Consider the following 18,889-nt stretch of genomic DNA (forward strand, 5'->3'; position numbering starts at 1 on the left):
GATCTCGGTGGCTGGGGCTGCTGCTCGAAGGGGGCTGTGGTCGTTCCACTCAGGCATTAAATATGCACTGGTCTCTAACGGGGTGCTAAGAACTGGGTCAGGGCCGGAGAGAGTGGTTGAGTACAAAGGAAACCGTAGATGCGGCTTTTTGGGGAACTTTTGCTGCAGACGTCAGTCAGACCTTCATACAAAGAAATGTCGTGTTGCAACCTGGGTCCGCGCTATACGGGAGAGGACCTCCCCAGACGGTTGTTGCTGTTTAGTTGCTAAGTGCTCCCCAACTCTTTTGCAACCCCATGGACCCCCATGGGCCAACCTAGCCCTCCATTCTTGTTTCTGTCTTTAAATCTCTCTTACAATTCCTCTCTTCTTTATCACACCCAAGAAAATCAACACTGTTCCAGTACTTGTCAGTCTGTATTCAGATTTCCCCAGTTGTTCGTGCTTTGCTTGCTGTTTGACCCAGAGCTCAGTGGAGAGTCCCCTTGCGTTTGGCTTTCATGACACTTGAGTCTCCCCCAACCTGGGCCTGCCTCTTTGCTGCCATCTGTCCCCATGACCTTGGCGTTTCTGAGTCATCCAGGGGACCCTCTGGCTACCACACTGAGGCTCACCAGCACGGCCAAGGCAGGCAGCAGGGAGGTCCTCTCAGCCGGGAGGGTCCAGGGGGCCTTCTGCAGGGAGTGGGCGTCTTCCTTCCCTGCTCCATCCAACGCGACCGCCGCTCACCGCTCCAGAGGGCTCGGCATGGGGCAGGCATGACTGAGCCTCTGCATTTTAATCGTGTCTCATTGTGATCAATTTCAAGAGCCGCCGAGGGCCCAGTGGCCACCGTGCTGTGCCGTGCAGCTCCGCGCCGAGAGATGGCTGCGCTCAGTTGCTGATTATGGGAATGAATGGTGGGGCGGGGGGTGCTGGGGTTGCAGGGGAAGTCCAGGCCGAAGACACAGTGCGTGCAGAGGGCGAGGGGGTCCGCAGGACAGGAAATAACACTGCTGTCTGCCAAGCCGGTGGCCAGCCAGCCCTGGGATATAGCCGGCCGCTGTTCAGCTCCAGGTCCTCTTTTCCTCCAGGTCATACCCCCCCAGCGCGGCGCGCAGCGGAAGGAAGGCATAAGGCAAGCGGCACCAGCCAGCGGGCCCTTGATGGCCCTGCGTCAGCGCTCCGTCAGCTACCCAGCTCTCTGCGTCCTCTGCTCCTGCCCTGCCCTCGGGGGACTCTGCGTCTGGGGTGCAGAGGGAGCCCATCCCTGCCTCCTCCTGGGGCATGGGCACCTCACCTGTCCTCCTCGGGGTCTGCTTAGCTCTCAGCCTCTTCAGGGGAGTAGGGAGAGAGGGACTGATGTGTCTGACTGCACAGATCGACTCTCACCCCCATCTTGTCCCTCCTCAGTTCTGGTGACTCTTTATCTCCCCTGGAGTTGTCTTTTTTTTCCCCCCCCTTTTTAACTTCCTCTTTTTCTCGGTGCTGTTTTCTTGAGTAAAATGCGAGGTTTCCACCAAGTAGTTCAAAGCTCCGTCATCGATCACCAGCTCGTCCTATGCATGCATGTTGACGACCAGGGATGCTGCCTGTTATTTTGGTTCCCACCTGTCCTCACTTGTCCCACTCGGCCAACTTGCCGAGGGTTAAGGCTTGTGGCACCAGGGTCTGTGTCTCCCCCCAGGCTGGCGGGTGGATGTATTAGTCCACTGAAGTTGACTTGGAGAAACAATCTGAAGTCACACGGGAGCTCCCGGAAACAAAGCCATCACAGGCTCATTTGTGACTTTCATCATCTCATTTCTTCTTTTTTGTTTTAGCCAAATCGCCTGCTCCATGGGAAAGGCAGGGGTCCTCTTCATCCCCCTCTTTCATTCTTGTGCTGCCTGCTTCCCAGGTGTTTATAATCATGTTTTTTATTGGGTTTCTGGGTCCGGTGGCATGAGCCACACACCTCCTCCACAGGGAGAAGAGGCTGCTGGACGACCTATAAGGATGTTCCCCTCTCCTCCTCTGTCAGCTGGCATGCGATCTGCTCCCTGGGCAGTAATTTACCGCCTGTCAATTTCCATGAGCCCCCAGGGAGCTGAGCGATCGCCTGCATTTCCTCACTTCAACTCAAGTTGGGTCTTGGAGCTGGCAGAGATGGGGGTCTCTTCCTGGGAAGACTCAGTCCTATTTCAGGGAGGCCCTGGATTTTGTCAACCTTGATAGGCGGTCACAGGAGGGGTTGTTATGACACACTGGGCCGCAAACGCTGTGCCGGCGTCATGATTTATCCCCGAAGATGCTTTCCTGGGGAGCGTTCCACCAGCCCTCGGGCACTGACATGCTATGAATGTTTTCCTGTCTTCTGTTGTCCCAGAACGGAAAAACGCTTTGGAGCCTTTCAGTCTTCTCAAGATGTCTGTGTTTTCCTGGATCATCCCTCAATTTTCCATGCTTTGAGGGAAAAAAAAAAAAATGTTGCTCATGCACAGCACTCAGGGAATCCAGAAGTTGCTGCGAATCCTTCCAAGGTTTTGTAGCTGCCCAGATGTTTTCACCTGGAGCATCCTTGACTTGGCAAAAGCATCCCAATTCCTGGCCGTTGCTTACTGAGCAACTCCTAAATTCCCGAGACTTCTGCTTTGCAGCATTCCTTCAGAGGAGATGTTACTATTCTAATCCCAGAGGTGGGAGAACTGAGGTACAGAAATTAAATCACTTTCTTAACGTGTGCACAGCCAGCAAGTGGGTTCTAATCAGGGTTTGTCTGATTCCAAGGTCCCACGTTATATTTTTATTCCTTTCTAGTGCTTACTTTTGCTCTACATCCATGCGTGCATGTGTTCATGCTAAGTCACTTCAGTTGTATCTGACTCTGTGCAACCCTATAGACCGTAACCTGCCAGGCTCCTCTGTCCATGGGATTATCTGGGCAAGAATACTGGAGTGGGTCACCTTGCCCTCCTCCAGGGGATCCTCCCCTCCCAGGGATGGAACCTGTGTCTCTTACGTCTCCCGCAATGACAGACAGGTTCTTTACCACTAGCGCCACCTGGGAAGCCCTTGTTCAAAATACATTTATCCAGTTCTCTTTTACAAGTCCTTATTTTGTGCCAACTGTTCCGACAAGTGTTTATTTAGGGAGTAACCGTGGTTGCACCCAGGGGGAGGTTGTAAGGCTTCGTGAGGAAGAGGAGAAAGATGTATCCTCCAGTCAAGGCACCTTCAAGTGATCAAAGACAGAAAGGCAGAAAACGGATGACTAAGTGGCGCCGGTCCCCTAAATCTGATGGATAAGAGGTCATTGGACGCTCTGTGTTTTGCGGCTGGATGGTTATGGTATGCAGTGCCTTCCCTGGGTTTCTGCTGTGTTCTGGGTACAGACTTGGGGCCTGGGAGGGAGAACAGAGAATGGATCATGGGCCTCATAGCTAAGGAGGAAAAGCAAGACTTTGGAGCCAGACAAACGTTCACTTCAAAATTCCAATTTTTGCATTTTTCCAGCTGTGTGATCTTCAGCAAGTAATTTGATTTTTCTTGAAGTTCCTTCTCCCTTGCTTGTAAAATAGGGATGGTTATTTTCCTTTTAAGCAGCCTTGTGGATTCAAGAATTTCCCTGAGTGTCACCTGCACGGTAGGTCCTCAGTAAGCATCAGTTTCTTTGTTTTCTGTCCAGTGAGCAGTGACTTTCCCTGGAGTAAACCCACAGCAGATGGATAGGGAAGATGCCTCCAGGAAGAGGCTCGGCTCAGCTCACAGCCTGCTGGTTGGGTTTGGCATTTTCATCTACAGCAAGAGCTGGAAACACAAGGCTCCATGAGATGCTTCTCTGTATTTTCCCCATTTCCCAGCTGTCTTTTAAATCTTCTGACGAAGCTGACCATCACATCAGAAGGCCCTGAACGTTGGAGAAAGAAAGGCTCTACCAGCAGGGACTGAAGGTTCCTGTAACACCACCTACCCCACTGTGGTATAATGAAATATCAGGGATGCTGTCTTCCCATTGCGGTTGAAGTTGCTCTTCAACTCCCCCTGTGTCTGCCCCCGGGGAGGGGCAGAGGTGCGGTCACGTTTATGAGGTTCTTTCTCCCTGCATCCTCTTCCCGCCTCATGCCCACTCTCTTCCCCATGAGCAGGAACTTCCTGTTTCTGATCATGCTTTCTTCCCCAGACTCCAGGCCCACCTTGACCCATCCAGTCATTCTTAGATGATGGCCTTACCTCCTGCTTTTCAAAAGGAGCTTCAGGTCATGTGACCCGACTTTCAGTGGCATGCCCAATTTCTGTCTTGGTATCTCTTCTCATCCTCTCGTTATTTTATCTTTTCCAAAACTGGCTCTCGCTCTCCCAAGCTTTGTGTGGTCACCGTGGCCCCTCTCGAGGACCATGCTGATCAGTCAGTTCCCTTTCCTCGTGTTTGACGTTCCTGCTTTTCTGATCCCATGTCTCCATCCATGCTCATCCCCAGTCGCCACCATTTGAAGGAGTCCTCGTTCAACCCATGGCCTTCTGGGGCAGTGGGTCTGTCACCTGCCCTTTGGGGTTTTGAGGGGCCAGAGCAGTCACCCCAGTACTCTGAAAATGGACCCAGTAGCTCGTGTATTTCTTCTCAAGGGGCGCTTGTCCTCAGAAACCTGAATTTTGGATCCCCTTACTTCCAAAGCGTATTAGGAAGAATAATGTAGACACTGACATTAACCACAGGCTGGGTTGGTAATTTGCCTTTGCTGCTGCTAAGTCGCTTCAGTCGTGTCCGACTCTGAGCGACCCCATAGACGGTAGCCCACCAGGCACCCCAGTCCCTGGGATTCTCCAGTCAAGAACACTGGAGTGGGTTGCCATTTCCTTCTCCAATGCATGAAAGTGAAAAGTGAAAGTGAAGTTGCACAGTCGTGTCGGACTCGTTGCGACCCCATGGACTGCAGCCCACCAGGCTCCTCCGTCCATGGGATTTTCCAGGCAAGAGTACTGGAGTTGGGGTGCCATTGCCTTCTCCAATTTGCCTCTAGGTTGTCTAATTAGCTATCCATCCACGCCATGCCTGGTCCACAAAACTTGGAGGTGGCTTAGGGCAGGGGTCAGCAAACTGTTTCTGTGAAGAGCCAGATAGTAAATATATGCTTCAGGCCTGGCGGGCCATGTGGTCATTGTTGAAACTGCTCAGCTCTGTCCTGGTAGTACAAAAGAAGAGCCATGTGTAAATCAGTAGGTCAGATTGTATTCCAATAAAACTTTATTCATAGACACTAAAATTTGAATTTCGTGGGTGGTGGGGTTATGTTCTTCTTTTGATTTTTGTTTACTTACTCAGACAGTAAAGAATCCACCTACAGTGCAGGAGACCCAGGTTTGATTCCTGGGTGGGGAAGATCCCCTAGAGGACAGCATGGCAACCCACTCCAGTATTCTTGCCTGGAGAATGCCCATGGACAGAGGAGCCTGGGGGCTACAGGCCGTGGGGTCACAAAGAGTCGGACACCACTGAGCAACTTTCACTTTCCTCCTATTTGCTTAGCAAAATATTTTGCAGTTCATTTCAGTCACTTAGTCGTGCCCAACTCTTTGCGACCCCATGAATTGCAGCAGGCCGGACCTCCCTGTCCATCACCAACTCCCGGAGTTCACTCAGACTCACGTCCATCGAGTCAGTGATGCCATCCAGCCATCTCATCCTCTGTCATCCCCTTTTCTTCCTGCCCCCAATCCCTCCCAACATCAGAGTCTTTTCCAATGAGTCAACTCTTTGCATAAGGTGGCCAAAGTACTGGAGTTTCAGCTCTAGCATCATTCCTTCCAAAGAACACCCAGGGCTGATCTCCTTTAGAATGGACTGGTTCGATCTCCTTGCAGTCCAAGGCATTCTCAAGAGTCTTCTCCAACACCACAGTTCAAAAGCATCAATTCTTCAGCAACTGTCACATCCATACATGACCACTGGAAAAACCATAGCACTGACTAGCGGACCTTTTTTAGACTATCATAAATAGACTGGTGATCTGGATCTGGCCTGTGGGTCATCATTTGCTAAAAAGTAGTCTAGAGATAGAAAAGATGTCATAAAATATTTGTAAAAATAAAAACCAGGTAAAATGTACTAAAATGCATATTTAGGCTGTGGTATGCAGAAACACTGCCTTTGGACTAAAGAGCTGGCTCCGAGTTTTCTGGTTCTGTCCTATGCGTGCACGCTCAGTTGCATCAAACTCTTTGTGACCCTATGGACTGTATAGCCCGTCAGGCTCATCTGTGCATGGAATTTTCCAGGCAAGAATACTGGAGAGGGTTGCTGTTTACTTCTCCAGGAGAATCTTCCCGACCCGGGGATCGAACCTGCATCTCTGGTGTCTTCTGCATTGACAGGTGGGTTCTTTACCAGATGAGCCACTGGAGAAGCCTGAGTTTCCTGGTAGTCAAAGCGAAAGGGGAAACAAAACTCAGTCATGTATTTACCTGCCATTCGGGCAAAAAGGTGTCAATTCCTCGTGAGAGGCAGAGAATCTTCTAGATTAAACATGATAAAGAACTTTGATTTCAGTGTCCATCATTGAGCTCTCACCTGCTTTGTCCTCCCCAAGGCTAACCTCAGAATGTTTGCTCCACCATGTAAAACCAACAATCAACCATTTTCTGGTCGTTGTAATGGCATAAATTGCATCTGACGGTTGTTAATTAAATACCTAGTCATGCTCTGGCACCAAAGCCGAATAGTGCTCTGTAAACATTATGATTTGTCAGTAATCAATGTGATTTGTATAATTTGTGAGTGATCAGATACTTGATCCAAAAGCAGATTATTGACTTCCATGCCTATCTTGGGAGAAATTGCCACTTGGTCTGTGTCTACACAGACCCACGAGGAGAAGGGATTTGACAATGGTCTGATTAATTGAATCAGTGGTTCGGGGGAGTGGGCTGTCTGTATTGATCCAATTAAATAGATAATTGTCAGAATCGAGGTCATGTCTATAAGCCGCCACCACTTCAAAGCCAAAGAGATTGTTTCAAATATATGACGCTCACCCAGTCAATGCGGGCTGCCTCCTCCACATGAAATCAACCAGAAAGTGATTGATTCTGGAGAGCTATAAACTGGGGTCGTTCCTATTTTCAGCAACCAGTTATGTGCTAAATACAGTGCTTTGAATTTTTATTTTTTTGTTCCCCGTAGACCCAAGGGTGGTATGATTCATTATGCAAATAAGGGGAATGGAAATATCCAAATCAAAAGTTGGAATGACACAAGACTCAAAATAGTCCCTTTGGGGCTGGGGGGAAGCAGAAAAGAAGGCAAGCTGATATTCTGCATTTCTGTGAGTTAGGGAGCAGCCCCATGTATGTGGGATAAGCAAGGGACTGTGCTCTGGAAAGTGCAACTGTTCTGCAGATACCCTGAGGGCAGACTCCAGCTCTCAGTTAGCGGTCAAGTGGAAAACAAAAGGTGGAAGACCTGAGTTTAATTTCTGCCATAGACTTAAAACCGAGGCCCGCTACTAACTAGGTGATGGTTTCAGGCAAGTCAGGCAACCTCTCTGATCCACAGTGTTCTCATGTATCTAACAAGGGTGTGTACACTTAATTCATAGGGTGATTCTGTACTTACTCATATATCTAATAAGGGTGGTGGTGTTCAGTCACTCAGTCATGTCCAACTCTTTGCGACCCCGTGGACTGCAGCACGCCAGGCCTCCCTGTCCTTCACCATCTCCCAGAGTTTGCTCAAACCCATGTCCATTGAGTCGGTGATGCCATCCAACCATCTCACCCTCTGTCGTCCCCTTCTCCTCCTGCCTCAGTCTTTCCCAGCATCAGGGTCTTTTCCAGTGGATAATTTGGCTACACCAGGCATACAGTCAATGTCGGTTAGCTTCCCAGTTCTCTACTGACCCCACAGAGGAGAGGAACTAGCCACTGAGATTTCTCGTCTGAGACGTGGCAAAAGGCCTGCCTTTCTTGTCTCATCTGCACTGTGTATTCACAGCTGGTATTCACAAGACAGCTGATGAACGCCTGTCCCTTCTTCCTGCACCACTCAGAGCAAGAACTTAATCTCTTTGTGCTTCGGTCTTTTCATCTGTAAAGTGGGGATGATAATGTTACCCACCAGGCTTCCCTGGGGGCCTCTGTGGTTAAAGAACCCGGCTGCCAATACAGGAGATGCAGGTTTGATCCTTGGGTCAGGAAGATCCCCTGGAGAAGAAAATAGCGGCCCACTCCAGTATTCTTGTCTGGGAAATCCCATGGACAAAAGGAGCCTGGCAGGCTGAAGTCCTTGGGGTTGCAAAAGAGCTGAATTCAACTTAGGGACTGAACAACAAATGTTACCCACCACCAGGTAGTAAGGAAGATTAAATGCATCAGTAATACAAGTACAGCTTTAAAAGACAGGCCAGGCACGGTAGAAAGTCATCTACCAACGGTAGCTATGATGATCATCCTTTTCATTAGTAAATCATCGTTCCAGTTTGCTGGGTAGGAAAAGGGGAGATGAGCAGAGGGACATTCCATACAAATGAGGTTAATAAGATCAAGACACTAAAGAGGAGAAAGCGCTGTGAATCATGTGAAGCTTCATGCAGGTGTAAGGGAAGGGCATTGCATCTTCCCACGCGTCCCATGGATTCTTCTTTGTGCCCGCCATTTTGGAATCTCTGAAAATAGGTGGCCACTTTGAGCTCCAAAGTGTTTCCTTCTGCCACAAAAGTATAAAAAGCAGGCTGCCTGCTGCTTATACATGCTTTTTAAGTGAAAGACTATGTTAATGAGCTTAGCTTGACAGGGAGCTAAGGGGATTCTTGACATTGAATGGTGGGTAACTAAATAGGTCACCCCAAGTTGTTCAAGATGGATAGAAGACCGAGGGGATACAGAAGCTTCAGAAATCTGTTCTCAGGGAAGGCAGAGTGTGGTTTTTTTGTTTGCTTGTTTGTTTTTGGTCCCGCTCAAAGTTACATCTCTAATGCTAGTCCAGTGCTTAGCATGTAGAAAGCTTTTATTATATACAGGCAGACCTCATTTTATTGTGCTTGGTTTTCTTGCGCTTGGCAGATATTGAATTTATTTTTACAAATTGAGGGTTTGTGGCAACCATGCATTGTCAGACGATGGTTAGCATTTTTTAGCAATGAAGTATTTTTTAATTAATGTAGGTACATTGTCTTTTTAGATATAGTGCTGTTGCGTACTTAATAGACTACCGTTGCTCAGTTGGTAAAGAAATTGCCTGCAATGCAGGAGACCCCAATTCTATACCTGGGTCAGGAAGATCCACTGAAAAAGGGATAGGCTACCCACTCCAGTATTCTTGGGCTTCCCTGGTGGCTCAGCTGGTAAAGAATCCACCTGCAATGCGGGAGACCTGTGTTCCCTCCCTCGGTTGGGAAGATCCCCTGGAGAAGGGAAAGGCTACCTACTCCGTTATTCTGGCTTAGAGGATTCCATGGACTATATAGTCCATGGAGTTGCAAAGAGTCGGACATGACTGAGTGACTTTCACTATAGTGTAAACATAATTTTTTATGTGTACTGGGAAACCAAAAAAACATGGTGTGATTTGCACAGTTGTGACATTTACTTGACTGCAGTGGTCTAGAACCAAACCTGCATTATCTCAATTATGCCTATATTTGGTGAATGAATGAATGAAAAAATGAGTGAGTGAATGATACATCTGTAAAGACAATAAAAAACTATCCTCCAGATCTGTGTAGAGCAAAACAGTTTTTTAGGCACATTGCTTCCCTTTGACCAACATCTTTGGAGTACTCAAGCGCCAGCCACATGGCACCAAGGCAATGGATACAGGGTGGACGCTGAGGGAGACTGCTCCCTGCACTGGAGCTCACCCTTCCTTCAGGGGTCTTTGCCTGCCTTGTGCCACAATCCTTTTGAGCATCTACTGGAACATGCAGACCCCCTTTCAGAATGGTATTTTTAAATGCATACAACAATTGCACAGGATCACAAAGGGAACCAATTGCATTGAAATGTGATCATCCACATATTAGAATGTAAGCTCTGATAATAAATGTTCTAACTAGCCCATTAAATAGCATGGCTATTGAATAGTGTCCATGAACTATTGATTAGCACAGTAATGATAGAAAAGAATATTTTGAGATAGCCACTATACCTCCCAGGTCATTCGAAAACAGCAAGATTTCTGTCACAATGAACTCACAGATGCTTCAGATTTTATAGCAGTTTGCTGCTTAAATGAAGGAAATGAAAGTTTCCATTAAGACTTGGTGAAAACGAAGGTGTGATAGTCTGACTGACCCAAGACACCCTCGAGGTCTAGAATTGTACCCGCATGTGCTCAGGTTAAGGGCCCTGCTCTAGTCTGTGTCTGTTCATGATAATAAAGTGGCGGGAATGGAATCGGAAACGAATGTCAGCAAGAGGGCCACCAGGAGGCTTCCTGGAGTCAGAATCAGCGGGGGACAACCCAGACCCACATCACAGAGGTTCTCCTAGAGCAGACCCATCTGTGCACCTGAAACTCTCCCTGCAGAGACACGTGGTAAGTGCTTGATAAGCGGCAGCAATGGTTAGGGGCCAGCTTTGACATAGCAATAGGAGGGAGATAGGCAAAGACAAAGAGAGCTGGGGTGGCAAGTACCCTGCAGGCAGAGGGAACTCTGAGCGCAAAAACCGGGGAGCCCCAAGCTCTCTGCTTTTGCTGAAAAATGAAGCTGGAGAGGAGAGACGGGGGATGGAGCTTTAGGCTGGCATCAGCCCCTGGTGGGCTCGCGGGGCATCAGCCCCTGGTGGGCTCACGTGCCCAGTGCCTGGGGCACTCAGGCAACTCAGGGGAAGGTTGCGCCTGTATGAAGGACCGACGAAGTGGGGAGAGAACCTCCTGGCAGTCTGCCCCACAGCGCCCCGGTCCATATCCAGCCTATCGGCTTCTCCGTAATTCCTTGGACGTGCCCCAGTAGCTAGTAAATAAAGCTGTCTACTTTAAATTTCGTCCCAGCGCCCTTTTACAGCCTCTCCTCCTAGGAGCCGAGTCCCATTATATTCCGAAAGCATATGTTCCCGACGATTGTTCATTCTCTTTCCAATAATATCCTTGCAGGACAAAGAGGGATGGCGAAGGGAAACATACTTTCAGGATGTCAGTCCCAGTTTTAATTACAAGTGTTCGTGGCTGTGGCATTCATGTAATTGGGGGGCTGATTTACGCCAAATAATAAGCACTGATGTGAGGGGCTGGAGCCCAAGGCGGGCGGGGAGGCCGAACAGAGGCAGCGGCTCCCCCCTCCCCCACCCCAAGCCCAGAACCAGGGCGGCACTTGTCAGGGGCATTCTCAGAAGCATCCAGGGGTCTGCTGGAGAACACAAGCAGAGGGAGCATTCTGGAGGTGGAGGCCCTACTCTCTGCACCCTCTAGCTTTGTGACCTTCCTGCAAAATATCTTCCTTCTCTGCGTGTCAATTTCCTCATCTGGAAAAGGCACCTGATAATAAGTCCTATGGCGTGGGGTTTCTGGAGGATCCGGGAAGATAGTGTAGACAGTTTAGTACCGGGCCCAGGATATAGCAAGCGCTCAGTGCCGTTGTAACAATAACACATACAGTGACCACAATGATCACAGCCACCACAGTCACGTTCGACTACACACTCGGTTTAAGGCGAAGGAACGTGACTGTGACCCAGGGGCTTTTCATTAGATATATGGCACGCACTTGACCTAATGGAAAGCTTGAAAGCAATTGGATGGGAACACAGCCGTCCATCTTCTCGAAGTCTCCCGAGCAGTGTAATGCAAGAATTACTGTTCGCTCTTTGCATTTATGCATTGCATTTCTCTGCTGGATTCAGAATGCTTTATAGAGCCCTTATCCACTCCTCAACTCATCTTGGTATAAACTCTGGGAGAGAGGAGGCACATTCGTGATTTCCTCTCATAGTTTTTTCAGGGGTGCCCTGGAGTTACAGGGGCCAAAAGAATGGGGGAACTGAGAGTGGGATGCTCACCCCAAAGTGCTCGGTTTGCTTCCAGCTCGACTGACAGCCAGAACACTGGGTTCTTAGAGCAGAGCCTCCTGCTAAGTTTGAAAAAAACAAAAAACAATGACCATCTGGCACAGGCCGAAAGGTATGTATTCAAAACGGACAACACATACAGGTGGACCTCAAAAACATGATGCCAAGTGTAAGAAACCAGACGCAGAAGGGAGATCGCTACACGGTTTCCTAAACCCCTTGAAGGAATGTCCCGTGTGAACACATAGCCTTTAGCGTTGACGTTAGGGAGAGAAACAGACCTCGTCCTTATGCTGGTGTCCTCAAACGCTGGAATACAGAGTGTTCACCGTGTCCTCAGAAAATAAGTACAGTGAAACTCGCATTTGAGGATGACCTGCCAAAGACTCTGTTGTCCTGGAAACGAATTTTAAATGGTGTGTTTGGACAAACAGCCCAGCCAAGGGATCTTGGGACAGCAATAAGATAAAAGACAATAATAGATGGATGAAGAAGCAAGCCCAAATCAAGAGGCCCTAGGCTGGGAGTGTAGATGCCTACAACCAGAGCTTAGCCCCACCCTGTCACAGCTGGACCAGCTCAGTTCCGCATCTTCGAGTTTCCCTGCAAGAGCTAGACACTTCTTACACTCTCAGCTGCAGGATGGAAAAAAAGATGCGTATTAGCCCCTGAGAACAAAGGATCCGGTCTACATGCCTCTTAATTTCCTCGTACACCCCAAATGTCCAGCAGCACCATTGTTAAGACAGCTCTGAACTCTTTAGAGGTGCTTAAGTGCGAAGCATCTGAAGCTGTACTATTTTAGAATCTTGAGCAAGTGGGACAGGGTGCTCTCTACATTTAGCGCAAAATGAAGCCTCTTAAACAACTCTTTTCTTTCTGTTGTTGATTGTTTTCCACAAAGTTAGGGCGATAGACTTTTATATGGAACTGGCATTTCTAACTTTCGTGAGATTGCTTGTCCTTTCGACTTTAGGCATTGATAGACTTAATTATGCTTTTCAACAAGATTTTGCATATTTAATATTTCCTTTTAGAGCTTCCGGGATTCTCAATTATTAATTCCACTGCGGATTTACTAGTCTTTTGACTCTCCCTTTAGCATAAAGATTGTAGATTCATTCAAATATTGTTTGTTGTCTTTAAATTTCAACCATGTTTTAAATTTTAAAAAAGAAGTAAAAATGCACACAATCATTTTGTTGGTGTTCTAGGGCCATCACCCTGTATTTATTATAATTTCTCCATAATCCTGATCGTGGATAGCAACTGTTATAAACCAGGATAAGCTCTAATTTACCCCATAACACAACTGGACAGTTGTCTGTGACATTGTATGACCGAAAAGTAGCATCTGCTCCCAAAGATGCTATTTATAAAAGTAAACTATTACAAATGGAGTTTAGTGTTAACCAGAACTTTATGAATAAGTGATGAAGTCTAATTTTCCGTTATGATAGCCATTGTTTAAAAATACATGTCTGCCAGAGCACTGTAATGATCTCATATTACTTAGGAAAACTTTTATGATTTCCCCCCCCTTTTTATTTTATTTTTTTCATAATTACCTCAGTACTTCTTCATTAAGGCTTCTCTCCTCCAGTTCATCTGTGGACCTTCCTAAAAGCCAGCTGGCAAGTGGAATGTTTGCATGTTTCTGAATTGCCCCCCAAGACTCCCCAGCATCTCAAAGACTTTTCACACGGCTTCTTCCCCAAAGCATCCACCAGGCTGCCCTGTGATGTCTGCGGGCAGTCCCAGCTAATGGGATGGCTTAAGGTCCCTGCACAAACTCTGCCACAGAAGAGCTGACCAGGGAGTTGAGTGTGGTCGTGGGCAACGCGACCGAGCGGCTCACAGAGGAGAGCTGTCTCCATACCTGTCTGCTGTAGGTGTGTCTCCTCCAAAGATGACATCACCCATCCAGGTACAGCATGGTCCTTAAACCTTGGACCAGCATCCTTTGTGGTCTGGACATCTGTTATCCGGTACGGTGGCAGCTGGCTATAAGGGCAGATCCCAGTCTCCGAAGCGCCTAGCAGGACAGTGCATTAACACCAGCGTTTCTTTAACGTGTGCAGGGCCACTTGCAAGTTACACAGAGCTTTTGTCCTCTCTTCTTCGGGGGCTCTTTTAGGGCTTGGAGGAGCTTCCCCCCCTGGATTTGCCATCTCTGAAAGACCCACGTGTGGGTTTGGAGTGGAGGCAGGTGTCAGTCTCCCGGGGGGACGGTGTTTGGTTCTGCCCCGCTCACCATGTGGCTGCTCTCCTTGGGCACAGTGAGGCAAAACAAACCAAAACGTCGCAGACCGGGGCAGAGAAAGCTTTATCGAAGGGCCGTGCAAAGAGATGGGTGGCTCATGCCACCCTGAACTCTTCGGAAGTTCTCAGCAAAGCACTGTTTTAAAAAGATAATTTTATTTATTTTATTTATTTATTTATTTTTGCCTGTGATGGGTTTCCGTTGCTACGCGGGCCTTTTCTCTAGTTGCGGCAACCAGAGGCTTCTCTTCGTTGAGATTCATGGGCTTCTCGTCTCAGCGGCCTCTCTTGTTGCAGAGAATAGACTCTAGGGCACGCAGGCTTCAGTAGCCGCAGCACATGGGCTCAATAGTTGCCGCTCCCGGGCTCTGGAGCACGGGCTCAGTAGTTGTGACAGTCGGGCTTAGTGGCTCCATGGCCTCTTCCTAGACTAAGGATTGAACCTGCGTCTCCTGCATTGGCAGGCAGATTCTTTACCACTGAGCCACCAGCTGCTGCTGCTGCTGCTGCTAAGTCACTTCAGTCGTGTCTAACTCTGTGTGACCCCATAAACACCAGCCCACCAGGCTCCGCCATCCCTGGGATTCTCCAGACAAAAACACTGGAGTGGGTTGCCATTTCCTTCTCCAATGCATGAAAGTGAAAAGTGAAAGCGAAGTCACTCAGCCGTGTCTGACTCTGTGCAACCCCATAGATGGCAGCCCACCAGGCTCTCCCATCCTTGGGATTTTGCAGGCAAGAGTACTGGAGTGGGGTGCCATTGCCTTCTCCACTGAGCCACCAGGGAAGCCTGCAAAGCACTTTCAAAGGCAAGATGAGGGAGGGGTATGGTTAGTTGTTGCAAACTTCTTGGTGTCAGAATCCTTTGTTCTTGCAGCTGCCCTCCTAGGTCAGGTCACTTGTAAACCTCCCAACAAGGCAGTTGTTATTCTCTGTTATTCTCTGTTCTGTAGCTTTTTATCTCCATATGAATGGACGCTTAAAGGCAAGAGCCCCAAGAATAGGCTGTCCTGCATATTTCAGGCTCTACGCAGCATTCTTTTACAAAAGGCACTGGGCCAGCATGACTAAGCACAGGCCACAGAGCTCAAAGATTAAAGGAAAAAAGAACAGATCTAATATGGAGTCAGATTTGCTCTTCTCTGTTACACTGGTACAGTCCATTACGGACCCTAGACCCTTCTGCTCTGGGCCTTCTGGAGTCGGTCCACCTGTTAAAGGTATTAGACATGTTCAAGAGGGCTGAAGAAAGGGACTCTTCATTTCTGTGGGGTCCACGTTCCTTCCAGTGATTCTCAAGACTTGGAGATGCATCAGCCAGCAAAGTCCAGAGAGAAGGAAAAGCTACTGACACTTCAAATTTGAGTCCTAAACTCAATTTAACTGGACTCAAATGAGATTTTTGACTTTTTGTTTTTTTGGTTTGGTTTTTTTAATTGTAATATAAATAGAACATAAAATTTACCGTCTTAACCATCTTAAGTACACAGTTCATTGGCATAAAGTACATTTACACTGCGGTACCCCATCACTACCATCCATCTCCAGAACAGGATTTTTCATCTTCCCCAACTGACACTCTGTATCCTTTGTAAACACTCGCTCCCCAAACCCCCTCCCCCAGCCCCTGGCAACCAGCATTCTACTTTATGTTGCTATGAATTTGAGTATTCTAGTGCCTCGTCAGTGGAATTATGAAGTAGCTGTCCTTTCCTGAATGGCTTATTTCAGTCAGTTTCATGCCATTAAGGTTTATCTGGTTTTCAAACCAGAGCCTCGAGCGTCCCTGGTGGCTCAGTGGTCAAGAATCCATCTGCCGATACAGGAGATGCGGGTTCGATCCCTGGGTTGGGAAGCTCCCCTGGAGAAGGAAATGGTAACCCACTCCAGTATTCTTGCTGGGAAATCCCATGGGCAGAGGAGCCTAGTGGGCTGCAGTCCACGGGGTCGCAAAAGAATCAGACACATCTTAGCGTCTAAACAACAGTAACAACAAACCAGAGCGTCCAGGCTGAGAACTGTCTGTCCAACCATCAGGCAGGTGTGTCTGGTTCATTTCGCAGGAACGTGTGCGTCGGCGGGCCTGGCCGAGACGACCGTGCCGGAGAGCCTGAGTCAGTCCCCGAGAAGGCAGGCCCAGCGGGAAGACCCAGCTGCCTTCTTGTCACTGCACTGTGCCATGTGGTCTGTGAGGCTGGCCACGACGGGGATGGACCCGAGTGGAGTGTCTTTTATGATGTACTCTTGCCCTCCTTTATATTAGTCATCTTTCTCTCCCATCTCTAGTATTAAAGGCATGTTTTAAGCATCAGTGCTAAAAAGTGTCATGCCCAATGTAAAAATATTTCCCTGCCTCAGAAAAAGACAGTCTCTTTAAATGGAAAACCCCATTATTAGTAATAGCAATAATTTTTCTGACATCCACTTGGGCCTTCTATATGTTTTGATAGGATTCAGTAAAGAAATGAAGTCGTATGCAAACTTTCGAGAATGCAAAAGGCATGTCCTCTGAGGTGCACACGGCCCCCTGGTTTCTCTCGAGCTGCCCCATGTTCTTCAGGCTCTTCTCAGACATGTGGCGCTCCCTTTAATACTCTGTCCCCGACTTCACTGAATGATCATTAAGACTAGCTTCCCCAGTACTCTGGGCTTTATTCCCAGGTATTTATTCTGTTGTGGGCTGATTATCTTTTCCTGGATTTTCCCAAAGGTGTTTATCTTTTCAATATCAAGCGTAGCAAATGATTATGTGTCATTTCCTTTAAAAAAAAAAAAAAGGAAATTTAATTACTGAAAAATAAAACTACTTCCCTGTCAGAGCATACCAATGGCACTCAAAGCCTTTATTGGAACACCACCAGTTATAAGAAGGAACTATTCATTCTGTTACTAAACACACCTTCCATTTTCCTGGGCAGTCTCTTATAAGCATGGTCTTTTAAGTGATTGTTGTAAAGATAAAAAATACTGGAACCATAGCATTAAATATATTTTGTAAATGAGCCACTAGTGGGATTATTGAAAGATAGTAAAGATGATGGTAATCAGTTGGAAAATCATTGTTGATTACTTAAGTTTACAGTTTCTATGTTAAACATTTACACTAATATTCAGGAAAATAAAAACAGTAGACTTTTTTGGGGGGGAAAAAAACAAGTATGATCCTGTTATCCCAACACTAGTGTTTTCAGTTTTGCATACACAATGTGAATTTCCCTCTTGATGATGCTAGCTGGAGGCCACAATAAGTCTTCAAAACCAGAAGGTTAGCTTCGTAGAATCATTGGCCCTGGCTATACAGCTAAAACCCCCATTTCTTATCCCTTCCTCTGGTTTTCCGTGGTGGGAAAATCCAGGAGACTTCTAGGCTGTCTAGAGTATGCAATCAGGATCAAAAGGCTGGTCCCAGGGGCTTCCCTGGTGTCCAGTGGTTAAGAATCCACGCTTCCAGTGCAGAAGGTGTGGTTCCATCCTGGGCGGGGAACTGAGATCCCACGCGCCATGCATCAAGGCCAGGGGAAAAAATACTCACACGCAAAAGACAAGAACGGCTGACCCCACTGGAAGATGACAGAGAGAGATACACAGAGGCGCAGGGCTGGGAACTGGCCTCTTGGTTTGCGATTTATCCCCAGGTGGAGGGTGTGTGCCAGACTGCTCCTGAAACCTGTTATGACTGGGAGTTCCCTAGCTGTGACAGGAAGTCACACCTTCTTAAAGACAGTTCCTCTGCTGTCCCGGGAGCCTAGAAGGGCCTGCATATGTAACCACCAGTGTCCCTTGACTTTTTGCTTGCAGAAGTTAACAATTAAGATCTGTATTCTGCTGATTCCTGAGCACGCCCAAACAAGCACAAAAGGTCTACTTTTCACTTTTGAGGTTGCTCTGTGCTCCTTTTTCTGTTTTCCCGCTCTCTCTAGCTCTCCTTGACCAGGTCTCGTTCACTGCCCCCACCCCTCCATGAGGTCCCTTGAGTTGAGAAACTGAATATCTCCTTGGCTTAAGGCTCTCCCTCCTCAAGGGGTTTTTGAAACACCACGCCCGCTGCAGCTGTCCCCCAGCATGGGTGAGCACACCACTGGGCCCATTCTTTACTTAGATTCCCACCAGATAGTGGTGTGTGTGTTTTTTTTTTTTTTTTTTTTGCTGAAAAGTCCAAAAATCATCCCCCTTCCTACATTATTCAGACAGTGCCCTTCATGTTCAGCTTTGCAATTTCAGTTCCAGTCTTGTCCCATAGAATTATTGCCAATTGATCTCCGTATAAATGTCTGAGTTTTCTGCATTATTAATGATGTGCCAGGCTTCTGACGAGTCTTCCTTTGGTGCAGCTTGCTCTGAGCGGTGGCTCGGGGAGTGCCAGAGTCAGAGCCTCCCTCTGCCTGAATGATTGGAGGCTTTGGTTTAAGGTGGGGGGAAAGGTACAATGATACTCCTTGATATTTCCATGCAGGAAAGGCTTCCCAACCCCACTGTGTTGGCAGTGGCTCTGTGGACCTCTGTTTTGAGAAGAGCTGTGAGATTCTATCGGTACTCGATTGAAAGAGTCCTGAGATTGATTAGCAATGTCTGCAGTGGGTGGTGGACGAGGCAGAGTGGGCATGCCAACTGCCTGTCTGCCACAGGCTCAGCGTTTATCCTATCTCAGAAGAGCTGACCTTGAAGATGC

The 18,889-nt window shown here is 47.8% G+C and overlaps 1 protein-coding gene and 1 long non-coding RNA gene across 3 annotated transcripts in view; both read left to right on the forward strand.

Moving 5' to 3' along the window:
- Window positions 1-18,889, forward strand: part of WWOX (WW domain containing oxidoreductase) — a 930,720-nt gene that overhangs the window by 755,806 nt on the left and 156,025 nt on the right.
- LOC132342708 (uncharacterized) lies at window positions 915-16,526 on the forward strand. The gene is made up of 2 exons (XR_009491186.1): window positions 915-16,096; window positions 16,284-16,526. It is a non-coding gene; the product is annotated as an uncharacterized lncRNA (long non-coding RNA).

The sequence above is a fragment of the Bos taurus genome, chromosome 18, assembly GCF_002263795.3.
Source record: "Bos taurus isolate L1 Dominette 01449 registration number 42190680 breed Hereford chromosome 18, ARS-UCD2.0, whole genome shotgun sequence".
NCBI classification, from domain to species: domain Eukaryota; kingdom Metazoa; phylum Chordata; class Mammalia; order Artiodactyla; family Bovidae; genus Bos; species Bos taurus.